This window comes from Epinephelus lanceolatus, chromosome 16 (genome assembly GCF_041903045.1).
Source record: "Epinephelus lanceolatus isolate andai-2023 chromosome 16, ASM4190304v1, whole genome shotgun sequence".
In the NCBI taxonomy this organism is placed as follows: domain Eukaryota; kingdom Metazoa; phylum Chordata; class Actinopteri; order Perciformes; family Serranidae; genus Epinephelus; species Epinephelus lanceolatus.
In genome coordinates, this window is record NC_135749.1 from 22,544,722 (window position 1) to 22,553,708 (window position 8,987).

Genomic DNA, 8,987 nt, shown 5'->3' on the forward strand with positions numbered 1-8,987 from the left:
TTCTCAGCTAAAAAAAACATACCCATGTCTAAAAGAATGAACATGAAGGTGGATACAAATGAAGGAAAGATGGCGGTTGGACGCGGTCAGTCAAATTACTTGTCTCGATTTGTTAGCTGGCCCGTTTAAGTCATTCTGAACTCACCATTTGCCCTTTCCTGGTGTTCCTTACATGAACACACACACACACACATTTGTACTCATGTCCGTGTGCACATGCATACAACAAGTGCATGTACATAAAAAAGGTATGCGTGCACACACACACACACACTCACATACACATTAAACACTCTTCCGACGAGTTATTGATCCATTTTCCCCTTGAGAGGAAAAAAAAGGCAATAATTAATCCAGTGGTAAAGAAAATAACGCTTGATAAAACCTATCCTGCCCCATCTTCACAGTCTTCCTTTTCTCTGAGCGCTGTACGCGGCGGCGAACAGAAAAGCTATTCCCCTCTCGCTACCCCTCCATCTCTCGCTCTCCTCTTTTTGTCTCTCCTCTTCTTCTATCCCTCTCTCAGGCGCTGTCCCTGGCTCTGTTTTGTGCCTGTTTCCCTCTGCCAAGTCACATCACTAATTCTCCAGGCGATTAGAGTCCGAGCAGGCAATGTCTATGAGGCAGGTACGCTACACACACACACACACACACACACACACACACACACGCACACACACAGAGTAAAACACACACAGACAATTGCATTGATTCCATTATCTGGTGCTGTACCAACACCCCCACTTCCCCCAACCCCCAACAACCACCAACAGCGCCTCCATCTATGACCTCTCCCTTCATAAATCTGTGTCACCTACATACATCACACACAAACACATGCACGCACACACACACACTCAGACACTTATGCAAGCATGCAGTATCTCCAGCTATCGCTCTTTCTTCTTCTCTTGCCTGAACACTCTCTATCACTCTGTCCCCGCCTCCCCCCGCTCTGTCTCAGCCCTTCCCCTCATTTTCATCCTCACCCCCCCCCCCCCCCCCCCCCCCCCCCCCCCCCACTCTAACCCCTTACATTTTTTCCAGGCGTGACGTCCCGTCTTGCCCATCTTGCAGTCTACTTTCACACGATGCCGTGCCTTTGAATGGGTGTCTATTACTCTGTTTGTTTGTGTGTGTTTCAATCTGGAGGAGAGAGAGTCAACGTGTTCGGAGGGAGGTGCATGAGTGTGTGAGGTGTGTGCGTGCACGTCCTTGTGCACCGCTGTGCACTTTTGCATCTGTGTGAAAGGGAGTGTGTGTGTGTGTGTGTGTGAGGAAGGGAGGGAACACAGGGGGTGGTGGGGTGGAGGGAGCTCACAGACGGAGGCTGTGGATTTTACACAGCATGAGGATCAAAGCCACAGCAAGCCCAAAGGTGATTAACCTCCCAGCCGTTCTGACCACAACACTGCTGCTCTTCTTCCATATTTCATTAGCACAACAGGCTGCTATCTGCACGACTCATTGCATATCAATCTATCTGCCGTTGTTGCACAAATTCCCAAATATCCCTTGTCACATGGTGAGTGATAAGTGAGCCGTCAGACATTGTGAAATCACAAAGCTGAACTTTTGCATCTTTAAGAGAAAAACTCCCCAAATTACACCTAACGTGTGTGAGAACAAAATGTGCATGAGAATAAAATCAAAATTAGTTCTCACAAATTTCAATAAAAAAGGACACACTTTCAAATTTCATGCAGGTATGTGGTGATGAAACAGATTATAACACAATAAACTTAAGGGGAATCAATGAAAAATAGAGGATAAGTAACAGTTGACATTATTTGTCAAATGTCAGCATTAATTATAAAAAGAAATGCAGCAACCGGCCATTTTTCATAATATAGCGAATGGCAAGCGGCTCTATTGTGGCGGTTGTATTTCCTCTTGAGTTGGAACATGCCGGGGAGTCGTTTCTTTGTGTGCGTACAGAAAAGAGCAGCGCTCGGCAGAGATTGCTGATATATGCTCTTTTTCCCCTCCTCACTGGAGCACTGCAACGCAATGCGGATACTGAGTGTCTGAGCCACTAGCCAGACACACTGGGGGACAGAGAGGGGTGGGGTGGGGGTGGTGGGGAGTGAGGAGAGGAGGTGGTGGTGGTGGTGGGGGGTTGGGGCACAGGGAGGAGAAGGAGGAAAAGGAGGCGGAGGCGGTAAGCAAGTTCACATACAGCCTCGTGCTTCAGGACACACTGATACTAACGTCTAGGCACACTGTCATTATCTGCCAAGACTACAGAGCAGCAAGCTTCTACAGATGCTTAACTTTTCAGATTTTTATGTCAACTGAATGACGGCACCAAAATTAAACAAAAACTAGAAACCAATTGAATATTTGTGTAATATGCAATTAAACTATTAAGAGTTTAGTTGAGTTCTCTAAACGTTTTTGCCCCTCCTGTTATCCTGATTTTAACATTCCCCATCACATTCCGGCGTAATGTCGCTTGAAGAGATGTTCTGTGTTTTTGTGCACGGCATGCTAAGAAAGCAAAGAAGCAAACAGCTATTGATAGTTGGCTCTATACCCCATTGGACTGCACCAAATAACAAATCAAAGAGCGCTGCAGAGCAAGGTGGGTATATTGATGTCTGGATTAGCTGGACCTCAACAGCAAAACCTGGTTAGTGTTTTCAGACATTGTAGATTTAAAGTCAGTGCAGACATAGTTATGTAGCTTGTTTTTAGACCGTATTAATTATAGTCTTTAAATCGAATTTGTTGAAGGGGAGATGTTGAATTATGGTAGTGCCGTAGTGAGTCTTTTGTCCCTCACTGCAAAGGATCAGACATTTAGTATAACAGACCTTGAAAAAGAAAAGAGGTAAAAAAATATACGACACAGACAAAGAGAGAATATATACAACTAATTAGTTTAACTTCAGCCCTAAAAACTCTTTGATTTCCTTTGTTACTTTGTCATGTTTAATACGAATATGAATAGTGGTCGAACAGTTTAAAAAACAACTTTCTATCCTGTCTCAGGTCAGTCTTCGTACTCACCACTTCAAGAGACATAAAGGGTGATGTCCTTCGTGTGAAGTCTGGGTGACACCGCAGGGAAAGCTAGAAGGTTGTACAGTTATCTCCAGGCTGTTTATGATGCGAAACCATACAACCAACTACCTCACACTGCAGAGCACCGGAGCCGGGTCAGCGCCGGAGTGTGTTCTTCCTCTTATGCAGAATCTTCTTGTCTTTTATTTCTCTTTGTCTGTCTGCTTCTGTCATCTGTCTCTTTCTTATGTCTCGTTTAATTCCTAATCTCATGTATTAATGATGAGGCTATATTTCAGATTAACATGTAATGAGAAAAAAAAAAAGGAAAAAACTTGGTCTGTGGCCACAAGATTAAAGTTTAATATCGTGATACTGTTGGAAATGAAAGGAGTAATAGCTGAGACTGGCTAACTAACTGCATTTTTGTGGACTTGTCTCCCTCTTGTGGGTAGACGCAGTACACAGCCCACCCCCACCCCCCACCAGAGGCAAAGGCAGACCTTCACTGTCTCTGAATACAAAGACAAGTACTTAACCTGCAGTTGCTTACTGTAGGCGTCTGCCTGACCTACTTCTGCAAGTGGAGCTGGTGGAATCTTCCTTATCCTCAAAGACTCGATTCAGCACAACTGAGCACACTTCATTGTCATTCTGAGGTGAAAGTCGAATACTCCTCTTCTGTTTTCATTTCTCTGAGCCAATAGACAGATTCCAGTCCTGTCATGATGTCTGAAGAAGGCTGATATTAGACACCACACCTTCAGCTGGTTGAAGGAACAATTCTCTTGGTTGTGTGGATTCTTAACTCCTCTAATGCAAAATGTTTGACCACAAATATTAAGATTTAATGACATATTAAAGCTGTTTCTTTCTCATTATCTCAAGCTGACATCTTCCGACTGTGTGTTTTGTCTAACCAACCAACTCTCTAAAACTCAAATATATTTAGTTTGCTATCATAAAATCTCTAGAAACAGATATCTGTGCATCTGTGCAGAATCTGTAGGCAATGGGACAAGATTTTGGTATCACAAACAATCTAGTTTATGTTTATATACTGAGTATTATTGGCCAATCACATTTGAGTCCACGTGGTAATGCAGAACACCTTGGCCGAAATGCACGTTGTCTTTTTTTTTTTTTATTTATCTGCATTCGTACACAGATATGTGTTTATAGAGTTCAGCTGAAATGACCGGCCCACAGAAAAGGAAGTCTTGGCCTGAGTATATCTACTGGCTTCACTGGATCTACCCAAATATTGGCCATTGCCGTCAGACGCTTATCGTCGTCAGACTGAGCGCCCATGGGCTCTGAGATTGAAAAGACAAAAAAAGTAGCAAACCATCACATCGGAGGGTTGGAACAGAAAAGATTTTCGCTTGAAAAATGACTCAAACAATTGACTGGTTGATTGATTATCAAAATTGTTGTTGATGAATTTTCTGGGGAAGAACGAATAGATGTATTGATTAATCGTTACAGCTATTTATATACAGTATAAATAATATTGTGTTTATGCCTGCTTCAATTAATTTTGAACAAAACCCCTCCATTTTGATGGTGTTAATATATCTCATTAAAAAATGAATGTGAAGTTTAAGAATATTAACTCTACAAACTTTTCTGTTTTCCACTACTTTGTTAATAAATTACACTTAGGGTAAATATTATTTTTGTCTCTTACTGCACTGTAACTGCAATGTAATTTTTAATGTCATAATGTTTGTGTTTATCAATTTTTGTTCATTTTTATCTTCTATGTATTCTATCATACTTATATGTCTGTCTATATCGCCTTATGTTTCTTTTATGTCTTGTCTTAATGCCTCTTTGCGTCTTAGGTAAGTCACTTTCAATTGCCTTATTGTTGAAACGTGCTATAAAAATATGTATACCCTCCCTTGCCTATGCTTTAAATGAAGTGATTGTCTGATCATCTCAAACACCCGATCCAACTGAGGTATCAGGGGAAGTTTCATTTAAAATGTTAGTAATTTTCTGACTTTACAATCCAGTAATCACGACCATGTGTCCAGGTGTACAGAGTTGTGAATGTAGGCAGGGTTTGAACTTCTCTCTTGAGTGTTTTCATTTGCTCTTTACATATGTACAACTGAGCTCAACAGGAAGAGATTGACCAAAAGTGTTCTCCATTATCCTCATTTGTACGATCATAGCATTTCACTGAGTGCGGCCGTTTGGAAGAGGTATAAACACTTTTGCCTGTCTTACAACTTGGGGCTGTCTCACCAAATTTACAACATACAACCTGCAGTTTGAACATGAAGTAATTTCTTCCTGGTTCCTCTTAAGTATTGTGAGACCTTTACCTTGAACCATGAACCGTGCATGTTCTCTCCCTCTCTGCCTCTCTTCACTGTCTATCACAATATCACTCAAAGGTAAAAATATTCTTCTAAAAGCCACGTGTACTTAAAAAGGCAAATCTGACTTTGTGGGGGAGGATTATCGTTGAGCGTTACCTAACAGAAGAGCGGCTGTAGTGAACAACACGTCATTGCCCTCAGGTCTCAACATTAACAAGGGCAAACAGTGTCACAGATGTGAAGCACCATACAGAGTTCAGCAGTGCTGCAGAGAGGTCAGTTAATGATGCCTGTAGAAGTGACCATGCCTCCTTTCAGCCATAGATAGGCCAAATAATACTGAGTGCATAAATAAATGAAGAATGAATGAATGTAAGTGACTCAATTTCTGCACTTAAAACTTGGCATTGTCGGACTGTAAATACAGATAAATTTAGTGTTTTTAGGGATGCACCAATTATGAAATTCTGTGCCAGTACCAAAGCATGCTCTCCTCCTGCCGATTTCAACACGGATTTGTTGTTAACAATGTGGCATTATCAGTGAGTTTGGTACATCCTTTCGTCCCGAAGGCCAAGGAGATCTCTGTTTGTTCATTTTCTAGTGTCTCCTGGATGACGGTACGCTGTCAGTTCGGAACCCTGCTTTTTAGTTTAGTTTAGTTTGCGCAAAATTGATGTGACTCAACAGAAAAATGTCATCCAATGCCATTGGTGAATTTCATCTGATTTGCAGACAGGCTGATGGCAGTCTACAAGGTGAATATCGGCCAGTATAGACATTCGGCTGATAAAATGGTGCATCCCTGAGTATTTTATCCAGATTGTGTGCCATTAGTGTTTGCAGGTGTGTTTATCTGCTTTTGAACTGATCAGAATCTCAGGAATGGTGTCAGACATCTTGACACATTAAAACATTATAATCTGATTTGCACTGTTTAATAAAGCACATTCTGGTTAATGCATGAATTAGTGCATTGTAGAACAGGTTTCTGTACAACAAATAGGATCTAATGGGTGAGTAATTGGATAACAATTTGGAGTAACAGCACTATCCAGTCAATCTCTCTCATAGTCCATAAATAATGAGGCGCACCCACACATTCGACATCTAGCTGAGGTGATCTGCTGCAAAAGCAGCAAATTGGCTGTTGTTAGCAGTCAATGGCTGTGTTTTGACACTCCTCCTGTGTGCCTCAAGGACTCATTGATTACTTGATAGCGGCTGTGCAGCTGAGTTGCTTGGCCTCCTATTCAGCTTGGTCAATGCACCAAAAATACAACCTTGAAGTCTTAGATGACGGGGGCCTCACTGACAAAGCTGGAGTCAAACAGGAAAGTGGTAAATCCTTGATTCCTCAAAAGGTAACTCACTCTATTGCCTGCCAGGACCATAACTGCATTTTAATATGTAGTGCATAGCACAGGTGAATGTGTATAAGATGATGAATGGCATTGTTGGGTCTTGTTCAATTACATTACAGGGATAAAAGCCATTAGTAATCAGTCTCAACTTATAATAGTGCTAATGATATAACATTTAACCATTAATAAATGAAAAATGAGCCAACTAACTGTGAACTTCAAAAGGTACGGCAGCACCATATGCTTAATAGAGACATAGATTGTTGTTGTTGTTTTGTTTTTTTTAATTGGCCAGCTTCCAAACACAAACCCATTCACCTCGCCTCTCTCCAGTGCCCTCTGCCATGCTAAAAGCCCACCCTCCACCTACCCTTCATTTTCTTCCTTTGGCCGTCCTCCTCTCTCTCTACCACCTCTTATTTGTCCTCCATCATTGAACATTTCAGGCCTCAAAATCTTTTACAACTTTTTTTTTTTTTTACTCAGACAATCTCTCTGTTCATACCAACTAAGTCTCCCCCCCTTGATCCCCTTGATTCTGCTCCTCCCCATTTTAAACCTCTCTCACTGTCTCATTCGCAGTCGGATCACGCATGAATGCGGCATGGTTGTGCCAATGCCAGCTCTTTGCCAATCTGCCTGGGTGTGTTTGTGTGCCAATGTGAGTCTGGTGGGAAGCCCCTGCACTGGAGGCCAGGGTGGTGCATAAGCCCGAACCCCGGCTGGTGTTGGGTCAGGTGAAGCTTTGTGGAGATTACAGTTCGGCCTCTTGAGAGAGCAAAAACAAATTAATCATGTTGAGTCGAAGTTTATATGGAAGTGCGCCTAAATCACCAAAATATTAATGGACCAGAAAACTGTAAGAAAGGCATTACAATGACCCTGAAGATACTTATGCAGTGACATTATTTTAACTAAAATCTGACATTTTAGTCGCATAAGTAGGCATTAGTTAGCAACTCAGTATTAGCTGTTGTAATCATCACAATCATCACAACTTTGCATTAGTGTCCAAATTTTTTAAGACAAAAATTTAGCCCTGTCGCATAAGAATATTGGCATTGCTGAACTAACTGTCAAATATCTACATGGCCACAGGAGTTAGTATTGCAACAGAATACTGAAAAACATTTGATGCGAAGCAGAACTAAATATGTATTTAAGTCGAAACTAAATTTCATTAGCTAATTTAATTACAGACAGTTTTTACATCAGAATTTTAATAAGTGTTTATCTCTCAAATTAAATTTAGCGGTAATTCACTTTGTAAATTCAATTCAAGTTGTTGTTATCTCTTACAATAATGACTCTGGGGATCTGGATTATCACGCACACAATCATCATGTTTTTTATCTTGCCTAACAACAGCTGAGACAATACTGAGCGATAACACTGTTTGTCAGTCATCACTGCTGAAACAATAAAAGTCTTATTTTGAGGGAATATCCATAAGTTTAAGTTTGTGTATGAAAACTGGCAGCCGAGACTTTTTCATTAGGATGACAAATTGTCTACAAATGTTCAAGTTTTTTGCTTCTTTGATAGAAGGCTTAAGATTTTGATTGATTCATTGAACTGACAGTTAAAGCACCTAATTTATAGAGAAAGATAATTTCTTTGTTTAAAATGAGCAGAACTTGTTTCAATTTATATTTTACACACTGGCAATTCTACAGAAATATTACAGATTATCAATCTGAAAAATAACTAGCAGTGCTAAATGCAGACTGAATGCATGGCGTTTTTGACCCATTCAATCTCAACATTTGAGAGAACTGATGTCATCACAACAATAATTATTCTGTTCTTCAGTACTCAAAAATGTATATTAAATACATTAAATTTCTCAACAACAACAGACTGTCAGCAACAGCCTCATTGCATTTTACATGAGAAATGTGACCAAAAAAGACATTGACAAACTTGAGAGAACTGGAGAGATGATTAATGGGAGAAGATGACTGAAATCAAGGGCTCATCTGCCTTGCAACAAGACATTTCTGCTAATTAAAAAAAAACACCAAAAACATTAAGGCTCTGCAGTCAATGACAAAACAAAGAATTCAGGTGACTCTCCACCACTCATCGTCTTTGAGAAGTGACGCACAAAGACTACGGCGCCACCCAAACAATGTAGGGGCATGGAGGAGCGAAATCTGCCCAGTGACAGCAAATAAACTGTTAACCGCAGCTATGAATTGTCTGGCAAGTAGCACCTCAACAGGAATGCAGGCCTCAGACAGCAGTTCTCAAACCCGGGCCGAAGAACCGCTGATAGTGTGCT